This window comes from Dermacentor silvarum, chromosome 11, assembly GCF_013339745.2.
Source record: "Dermacentor silvarum isolate Dsil-2018 chromosome 11, BIME_Dsil_1.4, whole genome shotgun sequence".
Taxonomy (NCBI): Eukaryota; Metazoa; Arthropoda; class Arachnida; order Ixodida; family Ixodidae; genus Dermacentor; species Dermacentor silvarum.
In genome coordinates this window covers 11,270,746-11,290,290 of record NC_051164.1, presented here as the reverse complement: position 1 = coordinate 11,290,290, position 19,545 = coordinate 11,270,746, and positions in this window count along the sequence as shown.

Here is a 19,545-nt window from a genome sequence, read left to right as displayed (position 1 = left end):
CTCAAAGATGGGTAAGCTCCATGCAGCTCCACAATGGTGAAGTTAAATAGAGTTTAAGTGCTTTGCGCGGAAAATGAATGCAAAATACTACAGCGCGTAGCAGACGACCCTCGCTTCCCGCGCGCTTCGCAAGCGCGAAAAGCCCACGGGTCCGGAGCAGCAGCGGCGCGGCGCGGCAGTTCACAGAAAAAGGACCTCGCCGGAGCCGGCGCTTTGGACACTCTACCATATTCTAGGTCACTCTAAAGAGGCGAGCTGCCGGCGATACACCGGGCTCTCACACTCTCAAGTTCAACAAATCGCCACAGAGGGCGAAAAAATCGACCGCGCGGGCGCGGCTAATAAACCAAGCCTAGTGCGTTCTCAAAAAAAAATTGCCCCAGTGAGTTCCGTCGTCTCCCGCTAGAGGCGCCGTAGTAAGCGCAATTTCAACCTACAAACTTACTCCCACGCTTATCGAAGTGTTATTTTATGACAAAAAGTACATATTTATTATTCTTAATTATACATCTTACTTTTGAGTGGTAATACTATTGTTTTTTTTTGTCATTATAGATGCAAAATAACGTTCATCATCATCGACCTTACACGTGACCTCTCGCCTGGATTTAAAATTTTTACCGGTATTTTGGGACACGGCAAGCACGGATTCATTGGTCGGTAAACTTATGCTGGTTGCTTAATTGTGCTAAAACCACTTTATTGCGCTTCGACACCTCGCGTTGAACTTGGGGTGAAGTGACGTGTTTTCGAGCTGAGATGTAAGCCCGAAAGCTAGGTTTTGGTCGTGAGCCATGCGGAACAAGTATGCATTGAAGCGGAAGCCGGATTCTGCTGCGACTGAGGATGGCAATACCAGTGAGTCGTTTAACATTGCTGCTTGAATCGTTATTTAATATTCGTCTCGTTAATTCACAGGCGAAGACAAGTTAACGCACTAATACCGGCATTACATATGGGTAGTCGGGACCCTACGTTGCCGTTTCTGAAATAAAACTATACTTGCGAGACCGTCGTTATACACACAATTACGAAAGAAAGAGAGCGATATCAGAACGCGCAGCACGTTTTTCATCTCGTTGTAGCCGTGGCCTTGGGCGACTGAGTAGCCTTATAAATATGTTTTTTTTTCTTCGAGTCCGCCGGAAACTTCTTTCGTCCACAAAACCGATTAACCCTTTGGTAAACTAAAGTGAAAGTACTGGATTTAATGTATTAAACAATTGCACGCATAATAATTAACCCATATTTCCTACTTGTTGGTTCCAAGTGTTCTTGCTGTTAAGTTTGGTTTACCTTGGTGCATTTATTTTTGCAGTAGTGGAGCGGTGCATCGCGGTCGTGTAGAAAAAAAAATGCATGAGTTGTAATACATGAAATTCATGTCTTTCATGCGTTTGCTTGTGGAACCAGCAGTGTGATCTCTTCTAGTGTATAAATGAGCGCAAAAATGTTCTCATTTGTGATCCTATTGTGTGTTCAAACGCATTGTAGTTAGGCAGACATCAATTTTATGGACATTAGCAATATTTGGTTAATGAACATGCTGCTTAAGCTCCCTGAACAAACGGTGTACATTTACATGTGTTGTGCAGTCACAAACAATTACAATATATATATATATATATATATATATATATATATATATATATATATATATTACAGCTTTTTGCATTTCATAATGTGAAATTCTGTTTTTTTTTTCAATTTTTGATGCAGTCAAAATTTGTCTTCCAGACATGAAGTAAAGCGGACGGCACCAGTGTAAAGCAAACTAGACACACTAAAGGGAAGCTACTGCCTGCTACATCCAGGTCATCGTGTGGACTTTCGCTGCTACTACAAGGTAAACAACACCGGGTTCAGAAATAAATATGCTTGATATACGCAGTATTGGCTTCCTAGTCTTGAGATACACTGTCATTTGTTTGTAGCAGATATGAATGTTCGTTCATATTTACGTTGCAGCATAATTGATTCAAACATAGAAAGCACTACACGAGTTTGGCTAACCTCTGCTGTATCTTATGTGTTACTGTTCTGCCCCAACAGAGTCTGCACCAAGCACATCTTGGCACTCAACACAGGAGCCCTCATATATCTACAGCAACAGGAAGGGGCTGGAGCCGAACTCACAAGGCTCTTACACCACGAACAAAGAAGCGGATCCAGAAGTATTTGGATGAGATACCAAGTCTACGTAGGACTGTATCAAGACTGAAAGGCGCCTCAGCCATCATTCCACCAGCACGAATATTGGCAGAGTCATCCAGGTACCTCAACAAAAGAAATTCTTTGTGTTCAGATGCGCCTGCAACCTCTGAACAAGCATGGACGACGCTGGCCAAAAGAGTTCCATCAGTTTGCCCTTCCTTAATCAGCTTCCTGGCCTTGTCAAATTCAATTTGTGCCAAGTATAATTTTTTTCTACGAATGCAAGCTTTTTCATTCCCCATTCTTGCTAGATATCATTCTTCTTCCTTATCCAAACATAAAGGTGAACTGATTCTTTGCTGATACTTAAGGTCTGTCATTGTCTATTAGCATTACATCTTTGTAGCAGTATTCTTTACTGTACGTTGCCATGTTAAATTCCTCTCCTGAAATAGCAGATGCGTCATCGGCATGTGTCTTGCATTAGGCTTTGCACCGTGTGCAATGTAGCATGTCACTTTTCTGAATGTTATTGGCCTTCACTGCTTGCAGAGCAGAGTGGCTTGCTGAATGCAAGCTTTCTCATTCCCATATTTAATTCTTGGTCTCATTCAAAACTGCTCTTCTTGCTCAATAGCCTGGGTTTTTGTGCAAGCTACACTGAAGTAGTTGATTGCAGAATCTGGTTGCAGAAACTTGGTCGTGGTCGCTGTGTTACGTTTTTCGGATTTGTGGGGCCTGGTAAGTTGCATTGGGAAGCAGTCTCTCGAGGTAAGCACCTGCTCCTGCAGTCCGTATAGCGACATAGACTCCCAATTTACACTCACCGTGGTTGGTGCTCCCCGTTCCGTCCTTTCCTGCTGCAGCCTTGGGCAAATTGTGCTTGTGGGCTTCCTGAGCTGCAATTTGGTATACGTACTTACATGGTGGGAAGTGTATGAAGTTGATAGCCACCTGGGTGGAAAGGCCCGCAAAAGTGGCGGCCGAAGGTGATGCCCACGAAACCGACTTGTGCATATTGAGAGAAAATGGGCACCGAGTGTCAGTCACATATTAGCGGCCCCGATAGCCAAACATAAACGTGCAGCTTGGAAAGGAGGCAATGCCAAAATGCACGGTAGTCCATGTTGCTGCGTTGGGTGCGGCAGCAGATGCCTGCGTCACTCGATTGCTTCGGTATGCAAGTTGCTAATCTTCAACGGTGACTGTCGGTGCAAACATCTGCTTGCGCTGCTGGTTGTCGCACGTTACCGGACCGCCATGTGCGATGACGAAAGTGAGCAGTTTACGAGCTCACGATTATTGTTTCAGCGTATCTCAACATGCAAGTTTTATTGCTGCTCTTGTACGAGAAGGTGCACTGCTAGTCTTCGACCATTAAAGTCGTACGTCCTGTTCAACTCACTTGTGGCTTGTTTGTATGGTCGTCATGCAGTAGCGGCTCTTTGGTCTCCTGGCAATTAGAACGCACAAGCTAAGCGGCAAGGCACTGAGGCACGCCGCAACGCCAGCCGGGCGAGCGCGGCGCGTACCAGCGTGCGCCACCGGTAAAAAAACGGCCACATTGGATTTTCCACTAAAGAAATGTTTCCGCTTCGTGTTTGAGCAGCGCCATCTGTCGGGTACGCCAGTGAGTTCCATGCGCTGGCGCTTCTTATTTTCGTACCACTGTGGAAGGTACAGTTGCCTTCTCTAAAGTTGGTCTTTATTCGATGGATACACTGTACCGGAGAATCGAGGCCCGTGGTGTGACATCACACAGAGGGCGCGGCGAGCGCCCAGCGGTGGCCGCGCGGCGACCGCGACGAGCCGAGTGGCTGGAGAATCGATACCCGTGGTGTGACGTCACTTTGTGGCCACGGCTCAAAGTGCGGCGATAGCGAAGAGGCGAAAACCTTGCGTAATGTAGCTATCGCTACAAAAATGGAGCTGAGCAGCCCATGTAATGCGTAGGTTGGATAACCAGTGGACCATTAGAGTTACAGAATGAATACCAAGAAAAGGGAAGCGCAGTCGAGGACGGCAGAAAACTAGGAAGGGTGATGAAGTTAGGAAATTTCCAGGCGCAAGTTGGAATCAGCTAGCGCAAGACAGGGGTAATTGGAGAGCGCAGGGAGAGGCCTTCGTTCTGCAGTGGGCATGACGATGATTCTCTGAATATTTCTAAACGGGCGACAGAAGGTACAACAAATTTTTGAGGAGCTACCGTCACTTGTGTAGAAACCTTTATGACATTCTAAAAGACGCGCCGGTCATCTACATTGTTGTCCTGTGTCTCGCGCTATTAGAATACTGTGAACCTCTAACAAGAAGGCCATATCAATACGTGCTATGCATAATGCAGGGACACAGCAGGCAGGCAGGCGCACTTTCCGTAGGGTGTTTCACCTTTCTGCACAGCCTCTCACGACGCCTACGGTTAGCCTGTGTTGTGCAAAGAAATATTATTAGTATATTATTATTGTTAATAAATGTTACAGCTCCTTCACTGCAATTTACAGCAATCATCCAGATTTCTTAAGGTAGTCATTTATTTAACCAGTATTAGATCCACAGTGTTACGACATGCTAAATGGAGTAATTTCAAAGTAAATTACTGAGCCAAAGTAAGTAAGTACAAAGGAAAGCCTCAATGTTCATTCCTATCTTGTGTTCCCAAACATATTCTATTAGCAGAATTTTATGCCTGCTTGTTCTCGAGCTTCTTTGTTAACCTCCAAGTTTCTGCCCCATATGTTGGCACCGGCAGAATGCAATGATTGTACTCTTGTCTTTTCAACGACAGCGGTGAGCTCCCAGTCAGGATTTTGCGAAGCCTGGCATATGTACTCCAACCCATTTTTTTTTTCTTCTGTGAAAGCTCGAAGCTGGAAAAACTTATTCTTTTTTTTTTTTGCTGTCAAAAGGCTCCTTCAATGTTGATAGCGAGCTATAATTATTCAGTTCGAAAGCGTCGGGATCTGGTATGAACACGCATTAGGTTTTGTTTGTGCTTTTTGCGTATCTTCTGTTTATTGCTTGTCAGTCAGCATTTACTCGGCATGTTCAGTAAACTTTCGGTTGTTAGATCATCTCGGTTTCCTTGTTCGTCCTATGTGTCCTCTGGTGCCGTTTGCAGCAAGGCTGTGCTTTATCTTTTTAGACTGCAACAAGTCACTGTAATGGCCCTGATGATGCTTCTGTGTACTTTGTAAAATCTTTATCTGGGCAATGTTGAAAGAGCGTATAGTGCGAAGCAGTAAGAGCAGGATACGGTAACTTCGAACTATTTTAAAGGTTTATTGCGAAAATGCAGTGGTTTATTAAGGTTACCAGAAAGTAGCACAGCAATTAGTACAGGCTGGTAGAAAGGACGCTGCAAGGCCGGCAGCGTCCGGCGCGCCGCGCATGGCTGTGAGATGTTGTGTGGTGCGCTGGGATGTGCCCTTGCGAACATGCATTGTACACATTTTAAGATTGTGGCTAGTATCTTTTCCAACCAATCTGCTATGCTGGTAGCCATTTAATGATTATATCTACTCTCAATTGCGGAAGAGCTAGCAGTTTTTATTTAGGTTTAATTCCATCATGCACCGATTTTTATCTGGTCTTCTTGCTGTTCTTTTTTTTCTGGTGAACAGTATAAATCGTTTCATTTTTACAGTAAACCTTAGTTTGAAGTTCGCTCGACCCAGTCGGGTGTCATCCTATTGATATTTCTTCAAGTTATGAACCCTTGCAACATTTATGTGTGGGTATCATATATTGGGATCTGAAATCCAGGAATTGCGCGGGGGCATCGTCCTTCTCCTCTGCAGCCTCATGAGTTCATTAACTACAGCGCAACACAAAGAAAACAGGCAGGAATTAAGTGGACACACAAAGCGCTTTTCTTGTGCGTTGTCTATATTTCGCGCTGTAGTCAATATTGAATAAGCGCCAACTCGTTTCCAAGTCTTATGTCGGGCTCACTAGTCGCTTGTGTCCTGGAGTATCTGCATGGCTATGTATCCTGTAATTCAAGTTTTTAACCATGTGCTTGCAAGTCGCGTGTCACCATCCCGATTTCCCTCACAATCTTGTGCGATGCATAGGCCCTGACAGTTTCTGGTGAAACCATGCAGGCATGCAGGACATTGTACGCTGGAAATTTGCACTGCAAATGCTGCCTTGATTGCTTTCAGTTCAGCTCCTCTGGGTGTAGGATGTCCTGCAATGGTCTGCCCTTCAATCAATCAAACAATTCTTTATGCATGCAATATAAGTACATGTAGCTAAGAAATATACACAGAAGGAGGTCTCATAGTCGATGACTGTAAGGGCGAGACCTTCTATTAATACTTAACAACAGGAAAAAAATATTTGTTATTACCGCAAACAAAACATGGTGCGTACATGATTAAAGTAAACGCATAAATACTTAATAAATCATGAAACAAGTATGAAAAATAACCATACATAAAATATATAATAAGTAAACTATACATAATGCAAGACCACGCGCAACTCGAATTTATATGAACTAATGGAGAATAATCTTTAAGGTTAGTGGGTAAAGTATCGCATATTGAAGTTGGGAAGTATGAGCTAGCAGCACTAAGGGCAGCCATGAACTTTAAGGCACTAAAAAAGCCGGAGTTGTTCAACCAGAGAGTTGGACCTCCAAATTTCCGAATTGAAGATAAAGCCGGAAGTGATCGAAGCGACCGTGGCAGACGACGATGAACTGAAGGAATGCCTAAAGAGCATTACGCGTAAGGAGGAAGAGCGTAAGCACCTAGAAGAAAAAGAAGAGCGCGAGCGGGCAGCACGTGATGCACTCGGAATGAGGCGCCTAGATATTGTGTTTATGAAGACTCAAAATACTGAAAGACAGAGGCACGAGAAAGCGAACGCAGAATGACAGACTTGATGGCATGCTGCGCCGTAGGAGGGAACATAGGTATTTTTCTGGTGCAGTTTGAGCGCGCGTGTGAGAAGGCAAAATTCGCCAGAAGCCCGTGGCCGCAACGTTTGCTCACGTTGCTGCCATGTGAGGTAGCTGATATCATTGCCCGCATGGGGAAAGAAGGAGCAGAGGAGTTCGATAATGTCAAAGCGATTCTGCTGAAAATGTATCGATTATCAGCAGAAGCATCCAGGCGAAAATTCTGGGAGGTCGAGAAGACCAACAGTGAGTCATACTCAGATTTCCCATACACCTTGGAGGTAAACCTGAAAGAATGGCTCAGCGAAGAGGGTGCACTCCGCGACGCCGAAAAGACAATGCAGTGCGTTGCATTAGAACAGTGCTTCCACCGGCTGCCAGAAAGCATCAACTGTTGGGTTCAGGATAGGCCAGGCGCGGACACAATCACGAGAGCGGCCGATCTGGCTGAGGAGTACGTAACTCGTCGTGCGTTCGAAGGAAAAGAAGCTCCTAAGAATGAGATGAATGAATACAGACCCGACAAGTCAAAGCGATGGTCAAAGTCGAGAGAGTATAAAAATCAAAGGAAATGTCACATTCGGTGAAAAATGGCGAGAAGAACAGCAACGGAAAGGAGGAGTCACCCGAACAGAGGGCAGAAAGGCAAAAGAAAAAAGATTTCGAGGGAAAGAAACCAGTAGTTCGCTACAACTGCCAGCAAACGGGGCATATCTCCGTGGGGTGCAAAAATCCAAAACTAGTGTATGTCACTAAGTAGTAACGAGGAAAATCTGAAATTGCTAGAATCGTACACTCGAGACCGCATGGTAAACGGCAAACCCTGTCGGGTGCTTTGTTGCTCGACAGCCACAACGGGCGTGGTGCACCCGTCGTACGTGGAGGAAAACCAGTTCACGGGAGAATGTGCTTGGATAACGCCAGCCGTAGAGGCCTCCAGTGTTTGTCTTCCTGTGGCAAAGATTCGCATCGAAGGCCCTTTGGGAGTATTGGACACTGAAGCCGCTGTCTCGGCACATCTCCCGCCGCAGTATCCATATTTGTTTTCTAAAAAATCTGAGGATTTGCTGCGACGCAGGGGAATCGGGTTTAGTGAGGGAATAGCACACGCCCTAACTCGTTCCAAGGCAAGGGAGCTCGCGGCCGTGTTTCCTCCAGTGGTGGAAGAAACAGGTTTGTCGATGGATTCGTCAACCAGCACCAAACAGGACAGCCCGTTAGGGGATATTGCGGAAGGCACACTAGCTAATGAAGAGGTCAGGAAAGCGCCGGAGCCTGAAATGTCTTGAGAGGCAGAATTCAGAAGAAAGTTATTGAATGCAAGCCCTGCCAGATTGATTGCTGAACAGGAAAAAGATTCCACCCTGCGGGACGCGAAAGAAGGTGTGGCCAAGCAGAAGGTAAAGTTCTTCAAAAGGGCAGACGTCCTCTATAGAAAGTACGCCAGCCGAAAGTGAGTGCAATTCGGCTAACTCGTGGTGCGGCATCCCTATCGTGAGCAGCGCCTACATCTGGTCCACAGGGGCTTTTGGACAGGGAATCTGAGCATTAGAAAAACAAAGGACCACTCAGTGCAGGAATTTTACCGGCCCGGCGGCTTTCGGGAAGTGGAAGCATTTTTGAGAAGCTGCGACACATGTCAACGCATATGCAAGCACGCAGATAAGGCTAAAGCGCCAATGAAAGTTGTTCCCATTATCACGGAGCCGTTTCGCAGGCTCATGATAGACACAGTGGGACCACTTCCTGCAACGCAGTCTGACTATCGGCATATTCTCACTGTACTATGCCCCGCAACGAAATTCGCAGAGGCGGTGCCCCTCAAAGAAATAAGCTCGGTGGAGATCGTCAACACACTTTTTTTCTATCTTCGCGCGAGTGGGGTTTCCCGCCGAAATCCAGTTAGGCCAAGGATACGTCTTTACGAGCGCACTGACCTCGACGTTTCTGGAAACATGCAGAATTAAAATTAGTCATAGCTCAGTGTACCACCCGTAGTCAAACGCGGTAGAGAAAGTCCACTCAGTCATGAAACGGCTTTTGCGAACCCTTTGTTATGAGCACAAAGCCGATTGAGAGGTTTGCTTGCCTGCAGCAATGTTCGCGCTTCGAAATGCACCGCACGAATAAACAGGTTTTTCACCTTCAGAGCTGGTTTACGGTCGCTGCCTTCGGTCCCCTCTTCGTATTGTTCGAGAAGCCTGGGAAGGCCGGGCGGACGACCCTTCGGTTGTGGTATACGTGCTAGAGCTGTTAGACCAACTGTACATGTCACACGAATGAGCACGGCAGGAAATTGCCAAGGCACAAAGCAATGCTAAGCATTACTATGACAGGACGGCTAGAACGCGACGCTTTGAAGTTGAGGAAAAGGTAATGATTCTGAAACCCTAATTGAAAAACAAACTATAGGTTCAATGACAAAGACCGGTTGACATAATTAAAAATTATCTGATACAAACTAAAAAGGCCGTGTGGTCGGACCCACGCAAACAAGAATCAAGACTCCGCCAGGCTACAAGAAGCACTACGCAGCACGGACCTGGCGGAACAGCTCTGGGCCGTCCAGCGAACCCACGATGCGGCCAGGGAGCTAAAACTCCCGGTCCCAACGTGGGAGTAGTCCGCTCTATGGGGCCTTACGCCCCGTAGCCAGCAGGACCTTACAATAAAGTTATCCCACCCACCCCACCCACCTAATCACGGTACCGGGAAAACGAAGGGTACCACGATTGTACCACAGCAATCTACTTAAAGCCTACCGGCAGAGGGAGGCCATTCTGAAGATGTCGTTTAACAAACATGAAGAGATGCCTGTAGACTTTCTGGAGTTAACATCAATAACGGGGGCCAAAGACATTCACGAGGCCATGGACAATCTAGAGCAGGCGGATTAAATCCCGATCAAAGGGCAGAACTGAGGGAACTCGTGTTTGAATTTAAAGACATATTTTCGGACACACCAGGCAGGACAACTGCGATCGTTCACGATATTGAGTTAACCTCATTGGAACCAGTTAGTTTGAAAGCTTATCGCGTTTCACCTCGTCAACGTCAAGTCATGGCCGCTGAAATAAACAAGATGTTAGAGCTAGGTGTAATCGAGCGAGGAGAGAGTGATTATACCTCGCCTCTTGGTTGAGGTCTCAGAAAAGGAGCCGCGACCGTGTATCTTCTCCGGTAGGCTCAACTTAATCACGAAGGAACAGACCTACCCAATACCGCATATAGAGGAAAGGCTTGAGAGTGTGAGCAGTGCTAATTTCATCTCTACGCTCGATTTAGTGAGAGGGTACTGGCAGTTTCCGTTGACCGAGAGGGCAAGCAGGCTTGCGGCGTTTATTTCCCCGATGGGAACCCTTCGGCCGAAAGTCCTGAGTTTTGGATTGAAGAATGCTCCCTATTGTTTCCTAGCCTTATTGGCCTAGTTTAGTTGGCTGGGCCTAGGCCTCCCACGTGGTGACATCGAGGTCTTGCCTCTTCACCGCCTCGCAGGCTTGCAGCCCAGAGTTCGTCGTCGAGGTGGGAGCTGCGCACGGCGGCGTGCCATCTCAACGAGAGGGTCACGGTATTATTTGTCGGATATTGGTTTTTACAATCCCATAGCATGTGGGGAAGCGATGCTGCCTGAGTCTTACAGATCTTGCAAATGTTACTAGTGTAGGCGTCCGGGTAGATCCTGTGGTAACGTGTTAGTGAGGGGCACGTGTTTGTCTGTAACAGGCGAAGAGTGGTTGCCTGTGCTCTGTTTAGCTTCTGATGAGGGATGGGGAAGGTTCTTCTTTCGAGATAGAATGATTTCGTAAGGTCGTTGCAGCTGGTGAGGCGATCGCGTTCCGCGGGTGCACCTGCGCTGTCTCCGGCATGGTTGACAAGGACTCGTGCTACGGAGTGAGCGACCTCGTTGAGGTTGGTGAGTTGCGGATGTACGTCGCCGGTGTGTGCTCGGAACCAGACGATAGTGATTTGCTTTTCAAGTGAGTGAGGGGCTTGGTGTAGTATTCGTAGCGCTGGTTTTGAAATGCGACCTTTGATGTAATTGGTGATTGCCGTGCGCGAATCACTCACGATGGTGTGGCAGTCCGGATCGAGGGTGGCCAGGGTGATGGCCACTTCCTCGGCCGTCTCGGCGTTTTGGGTTACGATGCTGCCGGCATGTTTGAGCGAGCCGCGTTCTGTGGTAGCCGTGGCGAAGCGGTGCCCGTCTTCATATTCAGCTGCGTCGACAAAGGTGACGCCCGTGGTGTCGCTATAGGCTTTAATCAGGGAGGCAGCCCTTGCCTTCCGACGTTCTTTATTGTAGTCCGGGTGCATGTTTTGGGGGATAGGGTCGGCATGTAGCCAAGTCTGTACGTCGCGTGGAATTGGGTATTTGTCGCCATGTTTACGGTGGTAGGTGATGCCGAGTTTAGTTAGAATGTGCCGGCCCGTTTCTGTGAGAGTGAGACACTCCAGATGAGATCGACGCTGTGCTTCGATTAATTCTTCTAGCGTGTTGTGGAGTCCTAATTGCGTAGAAGTTCAGTGCTGGTATTGTTTGGCAGTCCTAACACATAGCCATCTTTTCTTCATCATGAATGGGCGGACTATCTGAAACACTTGCGAACCGTGCTGTGTCGTCCACGAGAGGCCAACTTAACTGTCAAGGCTCCCAAATGCCAAATGAGGTGCGCGGAGGTAGCTTATCTAGGTAATGTAATAGGTCAAGGCCATTGCCGGCCTTCAGAGGTTAAACTGGCCGCAATAAACAACTTCCCGCAACCATGCACCAAGCGGGACATCAGGTCAATCCTTGGTTTGGCAGGTTATTACCAAATATATATCCCGCGTTATTCCGAGATTGCGAGTTATTTAACAGATGCTCTCAGAAAAACCGCAAACGGTAAAGGGGGATGACGCAAAAGAAAGTGCTTTTCGTATGCTGAAGAAAGCCGTAACGAGTCAGCTAGTGTTAAACGCACCCGACTACTCTAGGCCATTCATTCTTCAGTGCGATGCCAGCGACCGTGGTATGGGGGTAATGCTATGTCAAAAGAAAGATGACGAAAATGAACAACCCGTACTGTAAGCCAGTATAAAACTTTCAGTTCATGAGGAAGCATACAGTGCAGCAGAAAAAGAGCGCAGAAGCTAGCTTGCTATATCGCTGGCTCACCACTGTCCCGTCTGCAGCTTGGTTCTTCAACAGTACAGTTCTCATATTCCCGATGAGAATGCCGACAGGCTGAGTCGTTGCCCCTAGAGTGCTCACTCTGGTTTCTATGTCATGTTTACGTTGGTATTTTTTTTTTCGAACGTTTTTTTTTATTCTCGCGAAGTTGTAGTTGATTGTTAGCTGATTTGGTAATAACGTCTTAAAGCTTTCAGGCAATTGTTGTTTTAGTCTTTAGGGGGGGGGGGGGGGGGAGGACGCGCGAAAGGGATGGGACAGCCGTAGCGGTTTTGCTTTTCTTTTTTTGTAAAGCCTGGTGTGTTTTGGGGGCGGGTGGCCTTGTGCTCGCTTGCTTTGTGGTTGTGGGTCTTGCACTGTTCTGGAGCGATTGCTTGCCCAAACAGGAGAACAAAATTTGCGAGACCGGTTTGCATACCAAGTTTCACCGGACCGCACCAGGGATAAAAGGTATAGAAGAGCGCCACGAGGACTGATGAACAACTCCAGGGAATCTACAAGCTACGAACCAAGGGTTCGTCACCACGGAGGGAAATTGTGCTGCTGAAACGCCGATCCCTCGAACCGTGGCTAATGGCCCCTATGCGTCGGGATCTTCCTCCCCCGCAGGAGAGGCTGTTACGATTGGTGTGTAAAACCCCATGCAAAAAGGACGATCGAAAGACCATGCCTAATCGAAACGGAGGATGGGTCCCTAATTTGCTATGGGTATCTCGAGTGGTTGCCGGTTGGCAGGCGCCCCGCAGTGATTACGGGCCCCTTTGTGTGTGGGCGTGACAGGAGGGAGGGCCTCCTCCCGCGAACTGTGCGACTCAAGGGGAGACTCCTTTCCGCGAAGCAAACGGGACCGACGGGTTGCCGCCAGCGGAGGCAAGAACGTGCAACGTCGCCTAGGAGAGAGGGAGCAGCCGTCAATCACCCACCGGACTCAGTACATGTCACGTGACGTTGACGTGAGCAAAATCCCGCCTACGATTTCGGCGGGCCTATTTAAGCGGCCCCGCAATGTATTTTTGATTATTATTCTCTTCTTTAATGTCTTTCACGAACCATGGAATAAACAGTACAAGTTTCGCACTAGAAGTCGTCTCACCCTTGCCTGGTCGCCACGGTCTACCGGACGCCTACAGCCCGCCGACAACGCGACGCTACCCAGTAGTAACGCCGGTTGAGGTGCGAGTAACCGGCGTCGCAACCCTTCATATTTAGCAACCTCCTCTGTGTGCTAGGCAGTTGCATATAGTTTCTTGGCCTGATTGCTTACCCCCATATTGCACGGTATGGGCCTGTTGTGTTTCGAGTTCAGGTGCTCATGACGAATTGTGTGTCTGAAATGAGGGTAAGTCGTTTTTGGAGCTCATATGCTGACTGGCATAGTATCTTGCGACCAGGTTCCGAGCTCTTGAGGCAAGAATTTGTGCCTCAGGCTACATCTCTACTCTTTCTGGGTGCTTGTTGGTTTGCTCTTTCTCGTAGGGGTCTTCAAGCATGGTAAAGTTCAAAAGACCTGTCAGTAACCGTGTGCCTGTGTTCGATAAGTTGTCTTTTTTTGTGCGCTGCTGGTAATTTATACCGTACAATACCTTGGACACAAGTACAGCATCTGCGATTTTTCATAGTATCCGCACGTCCACCCCCATTATTTTCAGATTATTCTTTTCATCAGGTGTAGAATTGTCCAGGCGTGGCATATTTGTTTCACCCACGTGCTCGCTCTGTCGTCTTGGTCTTATTCCAGCTGAGGATTCGGCGATGTTAACCTTTTGGGTGCATTTGTCCGGCTATGTGAAGCACAACGTGCCGTCTGGGGTAGTTCTTGATTCTAGTCTTATTTCCGATGTCAATGTAAGCTGGCTTATTAGAAAGCGAGAAGCCAGACTGGCTAAGAAAGTCAGGAATGTCGTCAAGAGCTTGCTGCATCGTTCTTGATTTCTGTATGAGATAGCTTTCCCATACAGACTGTAGCACTCCATAGACTTTCGTACTTCTTGTAGTACGTCTGTAGTGTTGGTGTGTGTGTGTGTGTGGGGGGGGGGGGGGGGCGTAAATGTACCTCAGCTATCACCTGGAATTTTCTGTCTTTCAGAAAAGTTATGTTTGAACTTAAGTGCTGTACCACAAATTTGCTTGCTTATTGTTCCTCTTATTACAGCAGCAGGAGACATTGCAATTAAAGCCTTCGTGATTTCGATATCAATGGTGTCTAGCATATTTGCATGTAGTACATGAGCTCCAGCAAATTCTAGTTTACTAGCAACCTGGGGCTATTAAGTTGGTCAGGTGCCTTGCCTGCACCCTTTCACTCAAGTGTAGCGAGTCACTTATCATCTAATAAAACTTATTTGTGGACCAGCATTGCTTTTGGTTGCACTTGTGAAACGCATTTATTTCATATTTTCATTGATTTACATTCTATCACACATTCTATCGTAGACGCCTACCCGCTATATGTTTATTGCGTTAAAACCTTACGCAAGGTACACCAGAAATGTTTCATCCTTGAAATGAAACCAATGGCAATTGATTCCTCTGTAATCACCTGGACAGCAGCCTTCCTTTGAAGCGATTTTCAATACATTGTATGCAGCAGCAGATCATCCTCTCCTGTTCCAGTGCATTAACGAGTTCCACAGACAATAATGCTTATTGTTTTGCATATATGACTGATCTCTATGATGGAATTTAATGTACTGTGCATCAGTTTATCAATGATTGCGTGATATACACGTAGAAACTAAGTTCATGGTGCAATGGTATATCATGTAACGCACATTGCGTTTTCGTTTGTTTCGTGATTTATCCCCAGGTGGTCGAATTTTCCGGAGTCCCCCACTACGGCGTGCTTCATAATAAGATCGTGGTTTTGGCACGTAAAACCCCATAATTTATTTTTAAAGTTTTTGTTGCGTGATTTATCGGTACGTTGCCATTTGAGGGTACTCTGCAGCACAAGGTGGACAAACTAAGTTCATGGTGCGCTACATGAATTATGAGTATGTATACTTCGACGAGCAAACACACAACTCCTTTGCTACCAGGAAAAGCTTTCCAGGGCTAGTGTATCAATACTGTTCATTTTATAAATATTTGGATATTCATCTCACTTATTTGTCCTGCAATACTTAACAGCCTGCCAGCTCTACATTGGGTTCCCTCCAGCGTCCTTTGTGTTCCTCTTAACAGTGCGAGTTGCTCACAAACTTTTATTAGCTCAGGGCTCGAATATGCATCCATAATGTAAATTCTCATGCCCAGATAATTCTCAGTTACCCTGACAAATAGTTTGATATCTTCACAAAGCAAAGCAGCTCGTCTTCTTCTTCTTCTTCTTCTAATAAAACACATTTAGATTCTGCAGTTTTACGCGCCAGAACCACGATCTGATTTTGAGGCACACAATGGTGAGGGACGCCGAATTAATGTTGGCAACCTGGGGTTCTTTCATGTGCAGTTTATGCGCAGTATACGGGTGCTCTGGCAGTTTGCACCCTTTAAAGTGCAGCCGCCATGGCGGGGAGTAAATCCTGCGACTTCGTGCTTGGCAGCGCAACGCCATAACCAGTAAGCGCCACAACGGGTACCATTTTATTATTTATTTTGATATTGGGCAAGACAGTGTCTGTTGTAAAGGAGGCTCTCTCTACAAAGTTTTGCTAATAGGTACTCGCTTCATTGTTTTATAAGTGGTAATATACAATGCCCCATAATAAAGTTTCTGCTGCTTCCCGCCCACTCATATCTGCCAGAAGAGACAACTCTAGAAAAAGGTTTTCCTTCTGCTGTGTGCATGATCTAGTATGAACATTCATGTCTTTAGACATTTACGAGGTGCTACCCAAAAGTTGCAATAATTCAGTGGTAAAAAATAAAGTGTTTACCATAACGCCTAATCAGCACTGTATCCTTCAAAGTAGTTCCCTTGAGAATGTCTACACCGGCCCCCGCGTTTCTGCCGCGATTTCATGCGCTCATGGAGCTCTCCAGGCGACAGTGTGTTGAGGACCGCCTCCGATTTCAAGTAGATCTCTTCAACAGTGTGAAACCGACGTCCTTTCAGCCTCAACTTCACCTTTGCGAACAATAAAAAGTCACAAGGGGAGAGGTCAGGTGACTAGCGTGGGTGCAGAAGTACTGTGATTTGTTTGGGATTGTCTTTGACTTGTTGCTTCAGTTCCGTACAGACACAAACACGGTGCAGCTTCTGTTTGTCACTGAGCAATCTTGGCACGAGTTTTGCATAAATGCGCCTCATGTTCAAAACATTCTAAAAAATTCGCAGAACTGTGCCGTACAATGTCGCAGTCATCCTTGATAGTTAGCCTGTGATTTCCAAGAATCGCACCTCCGCTATCGTTTCCGGTGTTGGCGGGCGTCCAGAACGTTCGTCGTAGTCAACACACTCCTCTTTGAAGCGCTTATGCCATAAGAACGTTTTACTTTGGCTCATGGTGTCGACTCTAGCAGTTTAAGCCGCAGTTTTCCCAAGTTTAAAACAAAACTTGATCCTAATTCTTCGCTTCTTCAAGTCTGCCATATTGGCTGCTAAGAAATGCGCCCAATCAGTCAAACATTGGCCGAGGGAGTCGCCCCCAACAGTGGCCACCCTGAGACCCCACCATGATTTCCAATAAAGATGTTGTAACCACCACCTGCATTGCAAAACAACACTTCGCTAAACAGTACTAGTTCATAGATGTAAGTCGTTCAGCACACTGATCCGCAAGGCATACTGCTAGCCACATTTAGCGGCAGAAATGTGTACCACACTCAGTTTGCCCGTGCTTTTCAATTTCCCGGAAGTTTTGGGTAGCACCTCGTATACATCTCTAGAACGAGCTACCCGATAGAGTAATTACTATGCCTGATCATGCTAATTTGTGCAGCGCCGGTGAACAATACATTATGACGCAACGAATGTTTTCCACATTCGAATTATCGGAAAGATACTGGTTCTATGATTGCGCCCTTTGCATTCTGTTTGCGTTAGTATTGCTTCTTAGCTTTTGCACATGCATGCCCCCTTACGGAATAGCCTCTGGAAGGTTATGGGTTATACCAGCTAATGAATATATGTGTGATGTATCACTGTAATCCAGTTATGTATTTTCAACATGCGTATATATTTCCCCTTTCGCTTCAATTTTGCGATGCTTTATCAATAACTATTGTATCCTGTTAAACATTATATTGTGTAATAATTCTGAATTATGGTTATTGTAAAAGTTTGCATATCTCCTGTTTGGTATATTATGTTTTGTTTACTATTAGATGTCACTGCTTTGCAGCCCTTCTGTAGGTAGTGGGAGCTAGTCAAGCTGCTATTATGCTGCTTTTACTCCCGCCATCTTTCATGTATGATACATGAAAATAAAGATTCAATTCAAATTCAAATGACAATAAACTAAATCTACTTGCAAGAGCTTTTTACAGCGAAGCTGGTAAGGGCTACGTCTTCGATGGTCACGCCCGGATGTAGAAAAAACTCTCATTGGCCGTATGTTGTATGTGCAAGTGAAAGCGCGCGAGGGAGACGCGCTTTCACGAGGAGCGAATGCACGGCGGAGAGCAAACGCGACTTATTCCGTGGTGCGAAAGGCCGGGCGGGGGGATGGGAGGCGACGTTTAGCTGCGGCACCAAATGCGTATTTTGCGACCAGGCGCAAGAGGAACTGGCGACACAATCTCCCACGCCAAAGGAGGACAGCGGCAAGGCAGTAGGGAGGGTTTCTGGCTTCGGCTCAGCCAGGAACTTGTACTTTGCGCTGCGCCGGGCGGTGACGCGCACCGTACCCTGAAAGCGATCTGCAACACGGCTCCAACCTTTGTATGCGCTGCGATTTCGCCGCTCAGTTTCCGCTGAAGCGATAGACGGCATGAACCTTTGCTCGCTGCTGCTGGTGCGCTTGCTCACGCCAGCGTTTTGACAGCGGTTGTGTGCAGTCACACAAACAACGCGCAGAACTGTTGTCGACGGCGGCGGCGTTTTGCCCGCGTTCGCACAGAACGCGCGCGGCGTTGGTGACGTGCTTGTGAAGAAGGTGGCAACCTTTGCCGTACGCCATATGGCGGTGTACCGTAGCGACCATAAGGCCATGGTTCCTGTGGTCACTGAAAAAATGAAAACCACTGGATCACATATATTTCAAATTTTTATTAGTTCAAATAACCAATTACACCATCACATCTTAATAGTCATAATTGGAAATACATAATTCCCACCATAGTACAGCTTCGCTGGTCTTCCATCTCCACCCCAGTAGAAGGGCTGATAGTTTTTTACCGGTGAATCCTGCTGAAATGCGACTGCCACGGCTGGCAATTGAACCCCTCCCCTTGTGTTAGCAGCAAAATGTCATGGCCACAGTGGCAGATGAATAAATTGAAGAACAATTTCGTTGTCGACAAATTTGTGTTTTTTCTTGCCTGTATGTAGGTAAAAATTCCAATAAATGAGTATGTCATTGCAAAAAAAGTTGTTTGTGGCCCTTAATTGAATAAACTACATATTGTGTATACTTGAAATGAAGAAATTTCTTTTAAAATCCCAAGGTGAAATTTTGTTGCAAGTGGCATGGTGCTTCATTACTTATAAAGGTAGTAATGACACAGGATGTCATTATATGTGTTTACACACTTATAAAACCGATCAAAGACCTTTTAGAAACTGATATTAGAAACACGTTAGCCATGAATATTTCTTCGCAGTTGAATATGTGCGGACGTGCACTAACGTGTACTTAAGTTCGTGCACATAAATGATGGAATCATTCACAGGAAGGAATGCAACTGACTGACTTCAGTGCATAGTTTCGATTCGCGTGTTGGACTGATTCATCTACAGAAGAACATGCTGTTTCCATCTTTTCGAATTGTTGCACGAGCTTTACATGACGGTGCGTTGTCACTGTGCCACTATAAGAAGCCAATAATGCTATGTAACTGTATAGTCAATTACCGTTTTAAGGAGGGGTTAATGTAGGTGCAGTAAGGATACAAAGTGCGCAACATATTCAAGGTTTGGTTTCAATGCAGAACAAAAAAGTTCTCTATCAGAGAAGAGGCAAAATTTAGCGTCCATGAAATATTTGAGAAACCCACCGGGGTGGCTCAATCAGCTAAGGCGTTGTGCTGCTGAGCACGAGGTAGCAGGATCGAATCCCGGCCGCGGCGGCCGCATTTCAATGGAGGCGAAATGCAAAAATGCCCGTGTGCTTGCGTTGTAGAGCACGTTAAAGAACCCCAGGTGGTAAAATTAATCCGGAGCCCTCCACTACGACGTGCCTCATAATCAGAACTGTTTCTGGCACGTAAAACC